The sequence below is a fragment of the Protopterus annectens genome, chromosome 1.part1, assembly GCF_019279795.1.
Source record: "Protopterus annectens isolate FY-2018-M chromosome 1.part1, PAN1.0, whole genome shotgun sequence".
In the NCBI taxonomy this organism is placed as follows: Eukaryota; Metazoa; Chordata; order Ceratodontiformes; family Protopteridae; genus Protopterus; species Protopterus annectens.
Genome location: NC_056726.1, coordinates 1585487462 through 1585509710, shown reverse-complemented (window position 1 = coordinate 1585509710; position 22249 = coordinate 1585487462).

Sequence of the window (22249 nt, the reverse complement as noted above, 5' to 3'; positions counted from 1 at the left end):
CTCTTTCTGGAGCTACGTAATGAGGAATTTTCAGAGGCAGTGTTACAGGAACATTCATCATTATAGGGCACTGTTAACCACTTTTGCACAATGCCAAGCTTGGACAAATGCATTGCACTTATACTAGCCTAGAAAACCAGTAAACAAGCAAAATAACCTTCTGGCTATCACAACAAGCACACTCTAAAGTGACTTTAGTGGTTTATAGCACAGACTGAGACCAGGCGACTCTCCACTGCCACTGGAGTACAGACCTACCTCTTATAACTTTAAATCAATAGAAGTGCAGTAAATAACCAACTTAAATGATAATCCAAGCTGAAAGTGCAGGAAGCACTCAACTTGCACAGTAACTCAACCAGCAAACACTTAAAATAGACACGAATGCAATATTTCACAGTTTAAATGCAATGGCAAAAACAACAGTAGCATAAAATGACTTGAAGAACACATTGCTCCTTCTCTCTCCAGAAACAAAATAGTAGCAGTGTTACCAGGCTGCTTCCTGAGAAGTAGTATTAAACCAGATGTTTATGGGATATATATATACACCAACCACTTAATCTTCACATTGGCGACAATTCCTTTACCTTCCATACTGTCTCTACTGAAAAAATTTAAAAAGCTCCTTAAAATACTAAAACCTACCACCTTAGCCTCTGACAAACTCCCAGCTGAATTCTTGAAAATAGTAGCTGATGCCATTGCATATCCAGTATCCCTACTTATCAAATGCTTAACATCAGAACACCTAGTCCTCAAAATCTGGAAAGTCTCTCACATTATCTCACTCCACAAAGGGAGTAACTCTAAAGATTTAAATAACTATTGCCCTATACCAATACTTTTACCTCTATCTAAAATACTTCAAAAAGGATGTGTATACTCACAAATAATGGGTTACCTCAACTCCCACAACCTCCTCACAAACACTCAGCATGGCTTCAGACCCTACCACAGCACCACAACAGCCCTTATGTCTTTCACTCATACAGTGAACAACCATAGAAATAATGGCAATTATGTCACGGCTGTCTTTATAGACCTCTCAAAGGCATTTGATATGGTTAACCACAAAAACTCTTTTTCTCTCTGAACTGAACCTTAGCAAACCCACTCTTTGCTGGTTTCAAAGTTACTTAACTAATAGACAACAAGCAGTGCTGTGGAAGCAAGAACTCTCACACTATTACCAGTTACACTTGGCACTCCCCAAGGCTCTATCCATGGCCCTTTGCTGTTCTCTATCTTCACTAACAATTTTCATACCTCCATACTACATGCCTCAGTCATCCAATATGCCAGTGACTCTACTCTAATCTGTTCCTCCCCATCCCTTCAAGAACTCCAAGTAAAAACACAGGCCTCTTTCCTTTCTGTGGAAGAATGGCTTGCCAACTCTCATTTAATACTAAACCCCAATAAAACAAAACTTTTCATATTCACCTTACTAATTGCACCACTCCCACCCCCGTTTTCTCTATCATTTCTAACAATAACAGAATAATATCTCCTGTCATTCACACCAAACTCCTAGGAGCTGAGATAGACTGCAACATGAAATTTGACACCCATGTATCCCTCACTATAAAAAAGTACACAAGAAACTAGGCGGACTATTTAGAAATAAGCAAGTCGTCACAAATAACTCTAGAGCAAAAATTGCACAAACACATCTCGTCTACACTCTTATATGCCTCACCCATACTTACCAATCTTAGAAAAGCAGAAATAGTTAAACTCGATGCCTGCTATAACAAAATTGCTAAGTTTATGAATAATAGAAAAAACAAACCAGAACTAGTAATCCAAAAAAGCAGGGCAAAAACAGGTTCCACACTCCAAAATGTGTTTATTTCTCGTAATACAACTAAAACTGCTTCAATGAAATGCAGTACATAAAAAAGCCGCACAGCAATAAAAAACATCCAAAAGATAAGCGCTTTCATTCCACTAACACATTAAAAGGAAGTTCATCAGATAAGTGAACAAAACGCCATTAAACTTGTTAAATACTTTTCCCTCAATCACTTTAAAAAATCAGAACACACCCTTCATAGTAAACTTATCTGACTGTATGAATTAGAAGTAATCTTGTCACCTGTATTCTGAATTAGTGAGTCTCCAGCTCAAATATTCAGAATAGGGGTAAAAATACACACAACATCTCTTATCATACACTTCCTTAATCAGGTGAGCCAACATCGACAAAGGATACCCTCTTTTAGTAAACATCCCTTTCAAATTCTCACATTACAACTCAAACCCAACATCCAAAGAGGTCATTCTGGCTTTTCTAACCAGCTGGCCCTTTACTACCAACCTCTTTTGGTGAAGGGGGTGTACGCTTGTAAAATATAGAAAATAGTTACTGTAGATGGTCTTTCCAAAAATCTTAGACACATGTTTATGGTTCTGTCTATCTTTATGTAATTCTAAATCTAAAAAAGAAGTACATGCCATGTGGAATTGAAAGGTAAATTCTAAAAAATGTGTCAGACCATTTATATAGTCCACAAAATTTTTACTACTTCAAAATCACCCTTGAAAATAATAAAAATATTGTCAAGGTAATTTGTGCAATAATAAGTATAATTACTCCAAGTTGCATTTTTAAACAAATATTCCTGCTCCCAGAATGACTATATTGGTGAAACTAGCCCCACATGGGGATCCCATAGCAATTCTGCTTTTCTGTAAAAAATACCGGCCCTCAAAAAATATGTAATTATTAGTTAAAATAATAACCAAAAGCTCTTCTATCAATGTAATAACATCATGCAAGGCCCTTTTATTTACCAAAAATTCTGTCACACATTCAATACCAAATTCATGTGGGATCACAGTGTACAGATCCCTAACACTGATGGTTACGAAGTTAAAGTCAGTTTTAAAATCCAAAGCATTAATACACTCAAGGAAAGCCCAAAAGTCCATAAATATCTGTGGTTCATTTGATAAATATTCTTTTAGCTTGTTATCCACAAATTTGGCACAAGCATATGTGATTGAATTTCTACCATCCACTATAAGGCAAAGGGGTGGGTCATTGAGGTCTTTGTGGATTTTTGAAATCCTGAATATTACCGGAATAAAGGGGGAAGTCATATTTAAGTAATTCCAGAGGCTCAGGTGTATTTGGTCATCAATAAATAGGTCATTGATGTGAGACCTAATTTTCTGATATGCCTTAAACACTTCATTTTTTGTGACAAGTTTGTAAGTATCAGACATTAACATCCTAAGCATCCTGTCATTGTAATCGGTCTTATCCATGAAAAACAACCCATCCCCCTTGTCTGGCTTCTTAATCCTCATAACAAGTTGTTTCAAAGAATTAAATAAATCATGCTCAGCCTCATTTAAATTGTCAAGTTTAGTAAGACAATGTCTGTTATTAAGTAAATTCCTAATGTCAAGTTCACAAATTTGGTCAAATATGAATAACAAAGGATGTAGAGGTGGATTAAAGGTGCTTGCTATTCTATATTGGGCATTACTTTCAAAAGTCTTTGCATATAAACATTTTAAAGTCAATCAAAGTTCTTGCAAGATCCTCCCTATGATAAGGTATAAATGTCAGCCCTCAGGCTAAAAGGTTTCCTAAAGGTGTAGATACTTCTATTGACAAAACGTTAAATATGTTAAAATCCTCAATTTTGTTCTTCACAATAGAAAGGTTACTCTCAGTTTGTTCTGAAGAGAAAAAGGGTCGGTGCATTGATGAGTTTATTTCCGTTGTCTGTTGGATTTGCGAGAATGAAGATTGTACTATTGAGTTCCCCTTTAATTAAATTGGTTCTTTCTCCTCATTGACAAAAGTCAGGATTGGATTGCTGTTGGTGTTAACAACACTCCCTTGTCGGCGAGTTTGTTCCTGCAGTCATTCGCTCCTCCTTAAAGCACTGCTAAAAGATTGTCCATTGTTTATAATGTCAGTGCTATTAGACATAAGTTTGCACATCATTAGAGTCATTGTTTTGTAAAGGGAGTTCAAAGAACAAGGTGGAATGTCTCTGCCACCTTGTCCCCAGGTTTGTGAAAGGGGAGGCTAGGGATAGACAATTCCCTTTTCGTAATCTCACTTGTCCCATTTCAGTTTTCTCATCTTGTTCACTCGTAGTTGGACCATGTACTTGTCAATACTGGTAAAAGTCCTAGTATACTCTAATTTATACCTAATAAAGTCTTTATCAGCTTTAATTACATTGTCGAGTATCTCTAGGTCTGATTCTAGTACTGCTATTAAGTTGGTATAATGTTTAATCAGTATCTGCAAAAAAAGGCAGTCCTGCTTGTTAAAAAAATTAATTAGCTCAAAGTAAAATGGATTGTTCATTTCTAACCCATTAGGAAATTGCCATTGCCTAAGTCCCTTTGGGATATATTGTCTCCGAAGGCATTCATTGATGTAATTAATCTCTAATTGCAACTTTTTATATTTAACAAGTTTGTAATCGAAACCTTTGAGATTATCCAAAATGCTAGCACCAACCACTGATGTTCCAAGTGCTGACCCGTTCAGTTCTTTAAGCCAGTCTCCAGTTGAATTCAACCAGTCCTTCAGACCGGGAACACCCATGAGCTGCATCGGTGGTTCACAGGGGGAACCCGTAAAGCTTCCAGCAGATGTAAGATTGGACTTGACAGCATTATGTCCCACTAACGAGTTGTTAATTCCACACATATGAGCTACTGGCCCATTAGTATTAGGCACACAAGCACTGAATGTAGTTTGAACTCTGTGGGCCAGTTGTACATTCTCTGTCAATACCCATGTCAGTCTCACTGGGTACATATGTCAGCTTTTGAGACAGGTTATTTACTCATTGTGTCAATTGTTGAACAAGTAAAGTCAGGTTACCAACGGCCATATTTACTTCAGTTAAACTGGAATTACCTTGTGAAAAGAGCAGAGGTGGTGTGTTAAAAACACCGGCTAATGCCATCCCTTAAAAAATGACCAATAATCAAAAAAACAAAACACAAAAGCACTGTTAAAAAACACAAAGAAGAGGGAATATGCGCTAAAATGGAATAAAAACAGCAGAAAAAATGTATTTATTGTAAATGCTTTTGTCCAAACCAAATTGATGGACTTCTTCAGACAATATAAATAACAATACCTGTACATTTAAAATAGGTTCCAAAAAGATCACATGATGGTGAAAGATCAAAGTTTCAAAGTGATACCACCAATGCTATAAAGCTTAGACATATACAAATCCATACACATTTGTGTCCCTAAGGGGACATTTATAATCAACAATTTATATAAAAAATATAAAAAAGGTTATATTAAAACCCAGCTGGAAACTTTTTTTTTAAATTTAGGATATGTGTATATGTTTATTCCCATCCCTCCTTTGTTGAAGTGTTTTACTTTTGATTTGTTAGAACTGCTTATTCCCTTAGATTTGGAAGATTTAAAAAATGTTTCCAGCTGGGTTTTAATATAAATTTTTTTATATTTTTTATATAAATTGTTGATTATAAATGTCCTGTTAGGGACACAAATGTATATGGATTTGTATATGTCTAATTTCTATAGCATTGGTGGTATCACTTTAAGACTTTGATCTTTCACCATCATGTGATCTTTTTGGAGCCTATTTAAATGTGCAAGCATTTTTATTTGTATTGTCTGAAGAAGTCCATCAATTTGGTTTGGAAGAAAGCACTTACAATAAATAATTTTTTTCTGCTGTTTTTTTCTTCATTTAGCACTTATTCCCTCTTCTTTGTGTTTTTTAGAAATAAAATATAAAATAAATTATGTTAACAAACAGATGAGATATAGTATAACTTTGCCTACAGTTTTTCTGGCCCTTTCTTTGCCAATAGGAAAATATATACTAGATTGTTTTTATCGTATGTCTTACTTGAAATCCGAATAGTAGTTGTAAGTATTTCACAAGTCATGGATTGAGAATTTGGTGCTCTCTCTCCAAAAATGAAATCCACTTTCACATTTCAGAAGTAAATGGTAGCTGATTGTAACAAACAGTACTACTGTGCATTTGAAAAAATTCCAGGTAGCAGTTTTTGTTTTCTTCAGATGTGAGGGATGCTTTTCCTAAGTGGTATCCAAATAAGGTTAAGCTGAAAGTACTACGAATGCATAGGAGAAATAGATTTAATTTCAGGTTTTAGCATGTGTGTGTGTGTGTGTGTGTGTGTGTGTGTGTGTGTGTGTGTGTGTGTGTGTGTGTGTGTGTGTGTGTGTGTGCGTGCGTGTGTGTGTGTGTGTGCGTGCTTTACGCGTGATGCTTGCCGATCATCGGTCGTTTCCCAGCTAACCAGCCAGTTCTTTCACCATTACCAGGCTATGGCTTGGCTAGAAGGGTGTCATCATTTATGCAGTCTTCATGGAGGGTTTGGATCTTTACCTTAAGTCATACATCCCCTGTGCATGCTCATATTTGTAAGCGAAGATGGAATGCAATAGACTAGTGTTCACGTGCATTCCCAGGACTAGCCTTGCCCTCCCATCCTCAAGCAAGAGTAGCAGTTTCCTCAGTCTCAGCTGATGACATTCTACCAGCCTTTTGTGTAGACTGAGTGCCCACAACCTCTTCTTTCTGGGATTGGTGAATAGGCCATACTGCTTCACCCCACTTCTTCTCCATCTGATTCCTCCATATCTGTTGTATTTCCGTTAACAGAAGTCATGCGGTTAGTACTGCTCACTCTTTCTAGGACATACGGTTACATGTTGCTAGATTTACAACAAGCACATTTTTATGAACTGCAGCTTGCATACGAGTATAATCTGCCAAGTAATTTGAATGAGATAAAATAACCAAGGCATCACAATTTACTTAGATTAGCAGCAGTCTTCTGCCTCTTTTTTTGTGCATTCTGCCATTAGGAATTACCACCCACTGCTTAGAGTGAGCATGATAGTCCTGATAGCAATGATGGGGACCAAAGCCTATCACTAAGGGGATAGTAAATTATAAAAAACACAAATGAAATGTTGGCCTAGTTGTCAGTGCTTAACAGGTAACCAAAAGAAACATAACAATAATGCTGCACCAAGCCACTTATTGGAATGAACACTCATCAGTGCTAAATGAATTAAAATTAATAAACTATATGCTAAAGTTTATTTAAGATTAAGCACTTTCATCTCTCAAACCAGGCACTTTATCAGAATTTGAACTAACATCATTAGATCACTTTGTAAGGCAAACACCATTTGAAAAAATGAACACCATTTAAACATGAACATCATTTAAAGAGAACCTACCCCTGAATTATGAAATAACATTTAAAATATTTAAAATGTTTGAAAGTATTTAAAGATATACAAAGCCACCATAACAGACTCATATCACCTCACACAAACACCAAACATTCTAAATATCATAAAATTTAATTATATATAAATGTAGTATGGTGGTCCTAATCTACAATATGCTCCTAATCAGTCTCTCATTAAGTCAATCAACTAATAAAAAAAAAATAATAAATCAGACAAGAAATGTCAGTTAATCATACACAGTAATAATACATCACAACAATGAAAAACAAATTGTTAATAAATATGAATAAAATGACTTACAGAACAAACATTAAGAACTTGTTATAACTTGAAAGACCGTTATTTTTAAAACTGGTAGCAGGGTAACATTCTGTTCAACCCAGGTGATGGAATAGCATTCAACCTGAGTTGCCACAGCAGCTCTTTATATTCCACTTTAGTTTCCCTTTGCCTTCTCCTTAGGTCCATATTATCGATTTTCCACTATGCCAAACTTACAGGTCAAATTATGCTTAAACAATGTACTGCTTGTGTTTTTATTTTGAATATCGTACTTGTTTTTATAAATTCTTTTTCTCAAGGCTCTTTCTGTTATACTCACTTAAAAACTGTGACAATTCGAACATATGGCAATATATACTACCATGATATGGAGCAGTTGCCAGTCTGCAGTTTCACAATGGAATCTAAACCGTTTTCAAGTGATAAAGAGTTAGTAAAATACCAGTACAGTGCTTGCGACGACCATACCTTTTTGTCCCGTACCTAGTAGTCACACCCCAACCCCTGTAGGGTGCTCAAAAATTATTTTAAATTTCTAACTATTTTAAAAACAAACCTGGGGTCTGGACCCACCCTCACAAAAACTACTGGATTTGCCAAGAAGATTTTCCAGTTGCTCCCAGTAATCATCTTTACTTAATTAAAACCTTTGTTACACTGAACTACTAAGGCCATACTAAAATCCACATCCAAACTCCCCAGATGTTCATGCATGCTACTTGACAATGAAGTCATAAATGAACCTAAAAGGGATTTATATTTTTTTCATCATTTGTTCCTAGTTTCTTACATTATCTTAATTAATAACTGGTTTGGATAGTCTCTGCCTACAAACATCCTCCTTAAATAATTAAACTCATTGTCTAGTTCTTCAAAACATGAAATCATTCTAGCCACCCTGATAAACTCCCATCTAACAGCACCATTCATAGGTTCATAGGTTCACAGGTAGGTACTAGGCTATCGGCCCAAGGGCCTATGTAAACCTAACCAGCAAGGTATGATAGCTTACGCCACCTAAGAAAGTTATTTTCCTGTGCCACTGTCCAGCAGAGACACAGAAGTGATCCCCAGGGTGTATTTCCTATTTCCCATCCACTCATCGAGATTTTTCTTGAAGAGTGCTAATGAAGAACTTTGCTTGACATAGATGGGTAGCTTGTTCCAGAGTATAGGAGGTCTCTGGGACAGGAATCTATTCCTCCTGCATGTCCTATTTATTGTGGTGACAAGGTTTAGGTCCCTAGAGCATGTAGCTTGGAGGGATTGGGATTTCTTTAGTTGTAGCATGTCCAACAGCTCTGAGTTTGACATAGCTTTATATGTTAGGCAGAGATCACCTCGGAGTAGGCGATATGCTACGGAGTAAAGCTGGAGTTTTTTGAGGCAGTCAGCGTAGGGTATTTGTTTGAGGCCAGTAATCCTCTTTGTGGGGTACTTCTGTGGCCTTTCCAGCTGCTGCAGATGTCTTGTGAGGTGCATTCCAAAAGGAGTGTTGTACTCTATAATGGGTCTAATGAATGACAAGTAGAGGGGAACAATGACATTATTGTAGATAAAGGGACGGTGGCTTATGAAATGCAGATATGAATTAATGAGTGTGTGTTTCCTAAAAATCTTACATTTAAAACTCAATTTGGACTTAGATATCATAACAACCAGGTAGTTAATATATGTTATATTAAAATTAAAGGTGAACTTTAACAAATAGTAGTACTGTTTAAGTAGGATATAAAATTGTCAATTTGTTCATCTGGAGCAGTCCATGAAATAAAAATGTTATCCAGGAATCTAAGATATAATTTACAAAAATTAAAAAATACAGACTTGACAATACATTTATTTTCCATGCCAGTACTACTAAATTTGCATAGATGGGGTAAATATATTATATACTAATATGAAACGTATTATGAATGCAACTATTTTTTACATGCCTGTAGTACTCATTTGCAGGTCTTTTTGAGAGGATTATCTGTTTTAGTAGTAGATCTAATAGGCGTATTTTCTTGTTTATGTTTTGGCATATCCACACTTTTCTTCCATCCAGTGCCAAGTAAGAAATAATCTGTCAGTTTTTTTTTTTTGCTGTTATTAATGCTTAGACTGACAGTAAGATCAGTGTGAGTTTACACCATCATATTGGTTGTCACACTAGAGATTCTATCAACAGAATGTTTTAGTCAAGTTGCAACAAGGCCAATATGTGTAGGTGGTGTGAAGGGCCCACACCCCAGCTGCTGCAACCCTGTCCTACAGAGAACACCGATATTAAGATGTGCTAGTTTTTTTTTTGTTTTTGTTTTTAATGTCATTTTTACTGAAATTGAGAACTTCACTGGTTGGTTCATCCTATCTATCTTACAACATGTCATTATTTCATATCATTGCAGCTTCTTCTTCTCCCAGGCCCATGCTTACACTTATCAAGGGTATCAGAACTTGTCAAAGATTTGGGATGCATGGCTAGCCTTAAAAAAGCCCATGTGGTCATTAGCCTAGTAAACACCTATAAACCTATGAACCTAATTATTGTCTTACATAATGTACCATCATTTTATCCTGGCTTTCTTATTCTACCCATCACAAATCTATCCCCCATTTCAAATTAAAGGTCTCCCCTCTTGCGTTTATTATTCTACTATCCCCATTATGTTTACTTCTCTAAACAGTGTCCCATCTCTAGCCAGCTTCTATTAACTTCACGTGTTGTTCTGTATTTTTCCTTAACAATATCGATATCCCCAGCTTCTCCTCCTCACAATTTATTTTTCAACCATTTGACCATTGGCAACATCTCCCTCTTCTTCTTCACAGCCCTGCTCTTTGTCAACTCCAAATAAACATAGTAGGCATTTTTATTTAGCCTGGTCCATATAGTTTTCATTGTCTGCAATTCTTTCTGTAGATCTCCTCCATATATGAACATTTTGTACTTTTTTTACACCACACCTCAAACACTCTAGGTTCTCCCACTGACATCCATGTTAAAATTTATTATGGGTCTTTTCCATCAATGCAATAGCCTCATAAGCTAATCTTTTGCTAGCTTTGATACTTTTAAAGACTTTGGCATCTTCCATGTCTCTATCCTTTTATCATCAATCTTCCATGCCCAGCATTTCATTGCCCACCTCCCCTTAGCTTACTGAAGCCTATTACTTCCTGCTGTTCTCCCAGATCCCTGTATACCTTCCCTACACTCCCCCTTGTTGTACACCCCACAACTTGCTACTCCTTCCATTCATACCTTCCTGCTCTCATCTTCAACATTTTTATTTGTACTCCACTTCTGCCCTTCTTCATAGCCCATTATATGCTAACAAATCTCCTGCTTTTATCATAAATATCTCTTTCACCTACTCAAACATCCTACCTTGCACTCTCAGCCTCTCTTCTTGCATCTGTTTTATATATTTCAGGTTTCTTTCAACACACTTTTTAATACTTGTTGCTGCCTCTTACTCAATATATCTGTGATCCTGATCATCCTTTCACTCTCACCTTAACAAACATCCTTATTCTGTCTACTGTTGCATTCTCTGCATCCTTAAAAATACGTATTCTTCCCTTCTTGTCAGTATCTTTTTAGACCTTTCACCTAACCTTGTCATTTTCCAAACCTTCATCTTTGCAGAGTATGTACAACTCTTTAACTCAGCTTCACTCTTTCTTTACCTATTTTACTTCTTCTGTCTCTTCATACAAATCTGCCACATACATCTTTATTTCCTCTAGCCATGTTACTGTTTATTTAATCTGTATCTGACAAAACATAAAGAACACTGATGGTAGTCACATCACTCTGTCCCCTTTGATTGTTCCACTCATGTATTCACCTTACCAGTCTATGTGTCCAGCTTTGTCTTTATCAAGCCCTTACAAGGCTCTTTCCTAAGCCTACTCAACACAATTTGGACCAATGGATGAGAAATAGTAAATTCAGCCCTGGCTTGTCACATGGGGCACTTATGGACAGGGGCAGTTTATACAAGCCCCAAACCATGGCCATATGCTAAAGCCATACTAGGCCACGGACGTTGATAATTGGGAAAGTGGAGCATGAATGGCTAGGCTTAAAAAGAACATAGGGCCGTTAGCTTTGCAAGCTCCTGCAATCCTATGATCCTGTTATCTCCTTCCAGGTTTTTCTCTTAATCTCATCTACTGTTGAATTTGCTTTCATCCCTAATTATTCTTCCCCTGTTTGACCACAGTAACCCTGGCAGATGTTGTACTGCTTCTTCTATATCTCTACCACTAATAACTTCTTGCGTTGATGCACTAAGCCCAATTCCTTATCAGACTCCTCAAAAGTCTTCAACACCTGAAGTGACATCCCCTACACACCTTCCAAAAACAATATACAGTCACCTGCAAACAAGTGTATAATACTCCTCATAGCTCTGCTTCCCCACTTTTCTATCAGTCCATTTATTCTCTATGCTAATTTCTCCACAGGCAAAGTTATATGCCTTGGGACAATGGGCATCCATTTCTCGTTCATGTGTTTAAGCGTACTTTAGCTGACACCATCCATTTAATAAAAGGTGGACAGATGGATTGTTTTATAATGCTCTAATAACTTTGTAAATCCATTCCTTCCCCCAACACTTCCTTGTTTTTCATCATTATAATGTTTGAACTTATGAATTAAAAGTGTGCTGTATACCCATAAGTGCAAACACTCTCTCCTTAATTTCTTCCAAGTGTACCATCTCACATTTAACAACAGTATTCGTTATGCTGTACAGGACCTGCAGTTTCAGAAAAAAAACACTTAGACCTCCCCCAGCTTTGTTAATAATGTAGCCAATATTGCTGCATATGGCCTTGCCATAATGTTTGCATCTCTCTTGCATAAAGAAATTATCCTATAATTTGGCAGATCCTCCTTTCCTCCATTCCTGTCCATAGCCCAGTAATCTCTGTTTGCCACACTGAATCTAGTAATTCTTTCACTTACCTTATTCTTCTAAAAAACACCAAATATTTCCCTAGCCAGAATCCAACCAACTTGTAAAAATCAATTGAAAAACCATCTGCACCATCATCTTTATCTTTGATCTTGTGTTTAATTGCTGCTGGCACCTCTTCCATGCTTAGCTCTTCATACACCTCTCCTCTGTCTTTCTTTCCTTGGTTTGGCTCATCCCAGTATTTAAACTTTGTCCCACCTGAGTCTCTTCCTGCAACCAGGTTCTCATAAAATGTCCTCCTACCTTTCTCTGTGTCTTTTGCAGACAACCATGTTATTTTCTTTGAATCATTGAGTTGGAACATTAATAAAGGCATGGCATTTCCTTTTAATTTTCTTCCACTCCACTTCTGTCTGTATGTGTTACTCTTGTAATCCTTCCTACAGAATCATAATTCTGTCATTTCTTCACATCACCTCTTCCTCAAATTGCTGTTCTATCTCAGCCCCCCCCCCCCCGGTCTTGTCACCATCCATTTTGATGTCCTCTGTATCCTATCACTTATGTAATGCAAACAGCCTTTATTCAATAACAGTGTTTAACTCATTCCTCCTATGTTTCTGACTCATTCTTTTTGATTATGTTCCTAGCCATCCTTTGGAAACATTCTACTTGATATGACCCTCTACAGTTACATAAGTTCCATTTCGCTTACCTCCCCTTTTCCATGGCACAGTACTGAAGGAGTGATGTGACGCTTCTCTTTCATATTTATCTATAGTCATCACCTGACAAAAAGGTTCATTATCTACTAATAACCAGTCCAATGTACTTGTTTGCTTACCTTCCTGTGTATTAAATATAAACTGCTTTACCCACCCCCATTTTCCTTACATACATCTAATACTGCTATCCATGTCTTACATTTGTTTAAACGTTTCTGACATTTTGCATTAAAATTTTCCTTCCCGTTAACCTGTATAAATATGACACTGAAATACTCAGGCCATGTAACTTTTTATTCCTCACCCTTTCCATTTCCTCCATACTTGTTATCATTTACACCAATTCCTTTATGTTTGCACCATAATAGGATCCTACTAGGACATCCTTGTCTTCAACAGTACATCTACATGCCACCTCTTTCCACTCCTCCTTGTTAAGCATGAAACATGAGCTATCAGAACCTCTGGAATTACTATTTGGCTGTAGCCTCCAAACAGGCTTCATGCCTCATGAATGGAGAAAGGCAACAGTCATCCCTCTGCACAAATGTGGGCCATCTACAGACCCTGTAAACTACAGGCCCATAAGTCTCACTGGTCTTATATGTAAAACCATGGAAAGAAATATCATGGAAATGATCAATAGAGATATAGTAATCATCCAGACACTGGACCCAACCCATTCTGGTTTCATCAAGGGCAAATCATGCATATTTAACCAGGTGGACTTCTTTGAGAAGATAACCAAAGCAATGAATGATGGCAAAATAGTTTGCACTGCTTACCTTGACCTGGCCAAGGCATTTGACACAATACCGCAGTTGGGCATTGTTGACAAACTCAAGAGGTTAGGTACAAACCCATATGTCACCCAGTGGATAGCCAACTGGCTCACAGACAGGACCAGGAAGTTAGAATTGGGGAGTTCACCTCTACAAAGACGTCAGTCACAAGTGGATTCCCTCAGGGATCAGTCCTTGGACCACTCCTTTTTGGTATTTACTTCACAGAAGTCAAGACCAATGTCAGTGGTCTCTGGCTGCCTAAATTTGCAGATGATTGCAAATTAGGAGCTGTTATTGAATCTCACACTGACACAAATGTTCTCCAGGAGGGGCTGACACATGCAGACAACTATTGACAGAGCTATGAACTAAAACTAAATGCCAAGAAATGCATAATAGTATCCTATGGGAAGTCATCCACCCCTGGTAACTATCATATTGACAACACATCACTTGAACCAGTAGTCAGGGACTTAGGAGCAGACATAGATAATAATCTAGTCTGACCATTACATGCTTACAGTAGTGAGGAAATCATTCTATGTTGCACAACATATAATCAAAGGTATAGCATCTCAGTCTAAGGAAGTCATGTTTCCACTGTATTCGGCATTCATCAGACCTATCATTTAGTACAATGCCCCGTTTGGTATGTACCTAACCAGGCATATCCAACAACTGGAACATTCACAGTGGTTCATCACTAAAAGAATACAGGGTGTAAGTAAAATGTCCTGTGCAGAAGAATCTATCCCTGTATTCTGTTTCCTACAAGTTTTTGAGGGGAGATCTAGGCTTGGCATATAGGGCATTGTCAGACCTCACTCTGATGGACCGTCTGCATATTCACAAGACAAACAGCACCAGAATTACCCATTCTAAAGACTTAAGCCTTGCCTGTGATATAAATAAGACCTGCTGGAGAGACAGGTATGTGTCCCAGAGACTACCCCATCTATGGAACAAGCTTCCCATCATTGTGATGGAGAGTTCCTCTCTAACCCAATTCAAGTGCAACTTGGACAATTTGATGGGGAAGAGGAAATTCATCCCTGGTTTGGCACTTAACTATGTCTCTAATGGACACAGGCAACCTGTTAATGGTTCATCTCCCAGGGTCTTGCCTGTAAATGTTTCATCTTCCAAACCCCTACTTACACTTATCAAGGGTATCATAATTTGTCAGAGAGTTGGGGTGCATGGCTAGGCTTAAAAAGGCCCTTGTAGTTGTTAGCCTAGTAAACACCTATGAACATCTGAACCTATGATGCTACCCTCTTACCATGAACCTACCCTCTGTTGAAACAGTATTTCTGTGCGTCATTGTCCTTCCCTTAGAACACAGTCAATTACTACCCAAATCTTACATTTCTTTTGCATCTGCCCCTTCTTTCCTAGCCCCCAACAGACATACAATATCCAACCTCTCCATTTCAATTCTACCAAATGTGCATTCTCTCTTTAATTGGTCAGATTTACAACATTTAAGCTCCTTGCCCCTCAGCCTCCTCTCTGACTTGTTTCTCACTCCTTAGGAGCTGGACCTCAAGGGCATTTGGGCATGCTACAAATGCATGACAATGCTCTGTACCTCTGCAAAAGGTAGGTCAGAAACACTGCCACTCATCAGCTTTATCAGCCACTTGGCTGATGTCACCTGGGTAATGTTTTACATCCTTACTGAGTCTACAACCTACTCATTTAAATGCCCTTCCCCCCAGCTTTGTGCTTTTGTTATACTACTAGCATAACCTTTCTCATATTAGATTTTTCAATAATGACTTATATGGACACATAACATTTCTTCATTTGCATAATTTAAAGATAAAGCACGACTGTGAGCAAGCATGATACATTGCAAACATACAGATTGTCTTCTCAGAATGTATCCATGCATAAGCAAATAATGAAAGCCCCACACCATGATGCAAAGTGATTACAGTTAATTAAACTACTCATTAACTGTAATCCCACTACTCCAAAAAGTTTTTAAATAGTACATATATCACTTAAACATTAACTAATCAATATACATCTAATACTAAACATGTTTTCCTCCTTACAGTGAGTGTATAAGCTGCAATAATTTCCTGTAAACATTAATAAAGCTGAATCATAAAGTAAAATGACATTTGCATTGTCCGTATGCTTTGCATACATCCTTCATACATAGAGGTTGATCAGTCACCTTAGCATTATTAGTACACATATGTATTTCAGACATAAAACATGCTGGTGAATACTACAGTTTATGTGGAAAAAATTGTTTGGAGACCCAATGGGCCAGTATACATAGCAAAGCTTATTTTATCTCATTTTTCTAAACCAGTAATGTTTTACTATACTCAGATTTCTGGGGTTCAGTCATTTCATCTTTGTACTCCCTCATATGTGTATCCTCCCAATCTGCTGCTATCACCATCTGCTTCTCTTCATCTTTGTCCTCAGCTTTTCACATCACCTGGGAGATATACATAAAAAGCACATATAGAGTGAAGAACCATTGGTTTGAGGCCCCTATTCCAAACTTACTGGACTTTACTTCTATGCCTGCCTTATGTGGAGACTGAGCCTGCCACACCTCGTTTCTAACTAATTTATGACTGGTATTGACTTTGTTGTATGGCTGGATCTAACTTTAACTGGACTCCTATTTTGCTACTCCTTCCTCAAATAGAGTATCTTTCATACACTTTCCTCCTCTAATCTGCTCCATTCCTCTGTCATTTCTTCTTCCCTCAGGTTACCTCATTTGGTTCATGATAGTGTTTTCTTTCATGAGGCCTCTAATGGCAATCTGCCCTTGTATCTCTCTCACTCTTTCCCATCCTGTTCTCTTTTCTGGTAAGGGAGATTGTGTATCATCTTTTATGAATCAATCAATGTCCAAACAGGTCCAAACAGGTGACTCAGACCATCCTTCTCCACCTTTACTTCCATAATGTATTTATCAGCCATTTTCCACTCTTCAGTGATGTCATTCTAACTTGTTCCAACTGGTGCCCCTGCCTTGCCAGTTTCTGTTTTGGAGTCACATACTTATACACACACCTTTCCTCCCTTCCCATCTCATCTCCTTTGGTGCTCCCCTTCCCCCTCCTCCAGGAACTGTTTGCTCTCACCACTTATTGGTATGAATCATTGTTTTAGCATGGAACATGATGACATCTGTCTAGTATGGCACAAATGCGTCATACTCCTCCCCTTAAATTTTTATAATTGCTGTGCGTACCAGATAGCCTACAGTTCCTTCTGTTTTATATGCCATAACATTGGACCCATCTCCATATACTGCTGATATAGTCGTACTAAAAATTATTTCCCCTGGATTTAATAAACTCTGTGTAGGCACAGTGTAGAGCCTACATGGAATGTTACCATGTCTGTGTACATGGTTCCCCCTCAGCAGTGCACCATGCATATTAATCATGGCACATTGTCGAGGGAGAGCCATGGAACACAATTATTGAATTAATGTAGAGAGTGTAGTGGCACCTGTGTCTGCAGATGAGTAAGATACCCCCTGCACTGTCCAATTGTATTATGTCAATTGTTTATTTTATTGTATTAATTTTTTTTTTTTTTAAGGATGTTTGCGTAGTATGGCGTGAAGAGCAGTAATACTAAGCGGTGCCAAGACACCTGCCAGACACCTAAAAATAGAAACCAGATGCAATTAATTAATCATTTATAGGTCATGTTTAAGCATAGCTTAGTGGGTTTGTGCAGCACACCACCATGCTCAGCAGTGCTTATAGGCAGCTCAGAGGTATATGTAAAGGTGAAGCTGAATTCTACATATCCTTGTAGCTAAATGGGTAGAGGTATGGCCTCATGAGCTATATGTGCAGGGTTTGAATACATGCAAGAGAATTAATCACAGGGGTGTAGCCTAGATGACCAACTGAAAGCAGTGGATTTTGGGAGCTCCATAAACTAGTATAATAATATAGGAAACTTCTATTATTTTCAAGTTTAAAACATCAGAAATCTATAGATAAACTACTAAACTACATAAATATCAATTTTGGTGGAGATATACAAACATTTTCCTGTCAAGTAACTTGGAGATATATTGAGTCACTGAATATGAACAACTCAAGGAATTCTCATCCAGATGCTGTTTTGAAAAAAACTCCAAAAGATGACATCTACCTTACAGGAACTATCTTTGAATATGGATGGCTTTAAAATTACTTAGAAAAGCTCAAATTAAATTGTCAAAAACAGACTGAAACTCTTAAGGAACTATTGGAACAACACCATACAAAAATAACAAATATAGAGACTTTTCTAAATGACATTGAAGGGAGACTCAAAGAGGAAGAATTCCAAAAAGAATTTCTGCTTAAACAGAATACATGGCTGCTTAACAAAATAGATGACTTAGAAAACAGGGAAAGGAGAAACAACATAAGGATCTTTGGTTTGTTTGAAAACATTAAAGAAGACATTATTCCATTCTTAACCTGGATTCCTGAATTTTTAGACTTGAATGAAGGACTTTCATTTGGAATTGAAAGGGCACATAGAGCACTGAGAAAACTTGTTTCTAACTCAACAAATACTCCACCTAGATCCATAGTTATAAAATTTCTTTCATTTCTGGACAAGGAACTAATATTAAAATCTGCTCGTAGAAAATCACCCTTAAAAAGCAATCAAAGCCTGATAAGGTTTGACAATGATTATTCTTTCAGAATACTAGAACAAAGGAAAAAAAGTCTGGCCAGAAATAAAACTGTTGAAACAAAACAACATTAAAGTACAGCTGGCCTTTCCAGCCAAAATAAAAATACTTTTTGCCAATGAAATGAGAACCTTAAATGACTCAGAAGATGCTACTATATTCATCAAAAAAACAACATAGTGTCTATCCCAGAAGATATCGAATAGATGGCCCCTACTCTTAAAAGAATAAAAGAAACAAATCCTTGGACTCATGCTAGAAAGAAGAAACAAAAAACTGATTCCAAGATAGCAAAAAGTAACTCTTACAACTACATCTCTCAAAGTATCAACTGATATGGTACATCACTTGTCATCTGTTTTTATGTAAAACAAAAGAAGGGATTCTTAAACAACTGAGAAACAGTAATGATTTATTCAGAATGTTCAGAGTCCAGTAATTCTTCACAAACAAAGGTAGGTTAAGATGGGTTATTGTTTACATTATATATAAGCCAAACAAAGCAACATATAATATAAACATAGAAGTTTCTATTCCCCTACTTGAACTCAATGAATACTTATCTTGTTAATTTTTCATTGTTTTTACTTATAATAACTTAAGTAATTAATTAATTCAACAGTGTACCATTCATCAGAGTTCAGACTCAAATGTAACAAATTAACATCATACTTATAACAATCCACTTATAAGACAAATAGTAAAGGGGTAATAACTTTATGGAAAACAAATGTGTTTAACCCAGAAGACATTTATATGTATGAAAATAAAGAAAGCCTTATGACATTAGTAATAGTTAAATATAACAACAGAATATGGACCCTAGCCAATCTATACTGGTTTCCAGGCATTGGAACAGGAAATGTTAAAACACACTTGGATTTCATTTCCAATAATTATAAAGGCAACTTAATATTAGGAGGAGATTTTAACTGTATATGTGTTATTTCTGAAACTACAAATAAAAGACCCCTGCATACACCTGCTGTATCAAACGCTTTAAACAAGTGGGTAAAATAATTTCATCTTGTAGATACTTTCAAATTTAAAGAAGATATATATTTGCTGTTTTCCCATCAAGATCACAGATTTGGCACTCAAACTAGAATAGATAAAATATTTGCTGCCCATGACTTACACTCTAAAATCATTAATTTCTCAATCACTCCCTGCCTCTTTTCAGACCACAATTCATTGATACTAAACTTCAAAATGGGTACAAACCATTAATCTTTAACTCCAGAATTCTAGCATATATAACTAAAATTAAATAGTTTAAACCCTGGTTATTATCTGAACTACAGTTCTTCTTAGATATTAATTACACCACAGAGATAAACAAAATAATGATAAGGGACTCATTAAAAGTTTACATGTATGGTAAAATTCTAACTTGGTATTAAAAAAAAAACAGAGAATGGGATCCTGAATTATTAGATCTACAATCCAAACTTTTGTCAGTAAAAGCTGAAAAAAAAAAACAAAATCATTTGGCGATGAAAAAGAAAGTAGAATTTTAAACAAAAAAAAATACAATGAAATTCTAACACATAAAACTAGTTTAGCTTTAGAAAAATGAAAAATGCATACCTTGGCCACTTCTCCCAAATATCTACATAATGTATCCACAAGAATCAAAATACAATCAAAAGCTAATAACATTAAACATATCTTCCATGAAAAGAAAGGGAACAATGTCTCAGATATAAGTGACATTCTTGATGCCTATAGAAATCACTATATGGAACATTTCCAAAAAGAAAATATATACATTGATCAATTAAATCTAGATGAAAAATGTTCTAATATAAAAAAAAACTGAAAAATTAAAACTAGATCTGCAAGCACCCATATCCTACCAAGAAATTACAGATACAATAAAAGAGGGTAAAAATAATAAAGCTCCGTGTACAGATGGCATAATTATTGAAATGTTTAAACTTTATCCTTCAAAAATACTATTCCTCTTCCATAAAATTATATTAGAAATTCAGTCACAAGCTTTAATATCACCCTCCTGGAGATATTCCTTAATCACACCAGTCCTCAAGGAAAACAAATCCTCAAACCTCTGTACCTCATATAGACCTATATCATTATTAAATAATGACTATAAGATATATATGGCAATATTAACTAACATAATTAAAATACCACTATCCAAAACAATAAATAATGATCAAACATGATTTATATATCATCGACACAGTGTTGACAATATTAAAAGGATAATTTCTCTTATAGATTATTTTAATAAAGAAAATAAAGAAGCACTCATAACTGACTTAAATATAGAGAAAGCCTTTGATTGCTTAAATTGAGGCTATTTATTCAAAATCCTAGTGCTATGTGAATTTCCTGCATCCTTTGTTCATCTCCTAAAGAATATATATATATATATATATATATATATATATATATATATATATATATATATATATATACACACACACACAAATAATTTAGCGTATGTCAAGTTAGATACATTTACCTCTGAATTTATACATATAACAGAAGGCACTAAACAAGGATGTCCCATGTCACCAATTCTATTTGCACTGGCTGCTGAAATATTGGCAGATTCAATTTGTAACAATATAAAAATCAAAGGAATAGATGTTTATGAACAATACAATTCTAAAGTAATGCTATTTGCTGATGACATATTACTAACATTATCTAATACAAAAGAGACATTAGAAAAATTAGATATTTTAATTGACAAATTTCACATGACTTCAAGACTCCATTTCAATAAATCAAAATCAATTTTTTTATTTTTAAATAAAAAAAAGAACTGCAGACGAAAGGGGATCACGTCATAAGGAAACAAGAATCTACCTTAAAATATCTACAAATTGATTTATGCAAGGATAATGAATTAGTTAAAAAAAACTACAATAATATCATCAATACAATTAAAATCTCCGTGGACAAATGGAACAAAATAATATTAACATTTGAAGGTAGACTACAGTTAATAAAAATGGTTTTACTGCCCAAGATCCTATACATAGCCTTGACAATACAACTATTACCAGAAAATAATATACTTAAATAAATAAATCCATGTGTAATAAAATGTTTATGGTTCCCCAAAAGAAACAGAATAGCTTTAATACATCATCTCAGACCATGGAAACAGGAAGGATTAAATTTTCCTGATATAGAAACATATATAAAAGCATCAATATCTAAAACAATCTCAGATGGGATAAGTCCAAATTACTCTCCAAATTGGAAAGAATTACTAACTGCTATATAAATAAATGAATTTGATTTACAAAAAAAATTCAAATAACAGTTAAAAACAATTTGCCATGGCACATATGTATTAGTATGCAACATAACATAAATAAACCGACCAAAACTTGTATGATTAATTATTACATTGACTCATTTAAGAAAATTATTAATGCAAATATAGATTTAAAAATCTGGTTTGATCTTTTAACACCATATATAGTCACAAATAACTTTTCACATAAAATATATAGAGAACTTATTAATTCTTGGGAACAATAAGGATTTGTTTTTTGGCTCCAATGTATCAAAGAACTAAAAGTTTTAGATATGCAAGT